Below are 1,224 nucleotides of genomic sequence, written 5' to 3'. Positions count from 1 at the left end.
GTCCATTAGTCAATGGTTCAAAAGTTCTCAATACTTCTTTCTACCTTAGCACTAATTATTTTACCTTGTAAGAAAACACTATTATCCTTTTTTATCTTCCCCATTTTGAATTATAGACAAATACTTTTCTCAATGTTTGTATCTTCTGCACCTGGTACAAAATCTGTTACGCCCTTAAATAATGAATACACATGTATTGAACTAAATAATGTATGATGCTGTAATACAAGCATACTTACCAAGTCTACTTTCAAGGCCTTCATTAATATGATGTTTAAAAACATCAAAATTTTTGGCTTTCTGCTTGACTGTTATCCTGCACAGGAGGCAATCGTGGTGACCAGCCAGCATGGCATGATCATGAATCACCACTTCCACTAGGATTAGCAGTGGTGAGTGGTCACTTGGTTCAACCAGCCAGCATGTAAGATCCACAGACACAAGGCCCAGCAGTCGAAAATGCACCCCATTGCCCCTCATCCAGTTTCCGGTCCTATCAGGACCATAGTGAGGTGCCCTACATTTAGATACCATGACAAGGTCCAAGCTGACAAGGCTTCAAGCCTGGAAGAACTCCAGGTGGCTGGTATCCATAAGAAAATGGCTCACAGCATTGGAATCTCTGTGGTCTCAAGGAGGCAAAACAAATTCTTTGAATCACTATCGACCAATGTGCAGCCCCTGAAGGAGTATTGTTCCAAGCTCATACTTTTTTCCAAGGAAGAGTTCTGCTCAGAAGAAAGGAAATGGTTCATCTGAAGAGCTTAAATTGGCCACCCAGCTAACAGGACCTGTGATGCCCATCTGGAATGTCCATGAAAAGGCGAAAGCCAGAGTCATCACAGAAGAAGTGAAGAACTTCAAGACATGCCAGTCTTTGCATGGCCTGAGCCAATACCCTTCTCTTTGGTATCTGAGCAAAAAGGGTGAAAGAAGCTGCAGAGTAAGATGTTGAAAAGAAATAGTAATGCGCTGCTGAAATGCTGCGATAAATTTTCCATAAAGCAAAAGCAATCAACATTTTCATTCATTTATTAATAAGTAACCTATCATATTTCTGACCCTATGAGTATAATTGTTAATGAAAATAGGTGATTCCTACTCTTAGAGAGCTGATTTGACAGAGAAAAAGTTACACAAATAAGTGTAAAATGACAACTGTGATAATTGTCTTGAAAGATCTTATCACAAGAAGAGCTAATATACTGGGGCTACTTGAGAAAC

The 1,224-nt window shown here is 39.6% G+C and overlaps 1 pseudogene; it reads left to right on the top strand.

The window, feature by feature from the left end:
• Window positions 1–267: 267 nt before the first annotated feature.
• LOC129676768 (60S ribosomal protein L13-like) lies at window positions 268–965 on the top strand (annotated as a pseudogene).
• Window positions 966–1,224: the final 259 nt, after the last annotated feature.

Source organism: Psammomys obesus, unplaced genomic scaffold (assembly GCF_907164565.1).
Source record: "Psammomys obesus unplaced genomic scaffold, mPsaObe1.curated_primary_1811, whole genome shotgun sequence".
In the NCBI taxonomy this organism is placed as follows: Eukaryota; Metazoa; Chordata; class Mammalia; order Rodentia; family Muridae; genus Psammomys; species Psammomys obesus.
The sequence above is the reverse complement of the archived record's forward strand: the minus strand, read 5'-3'. Positions and strand labels throughout refer to the sequence as shown.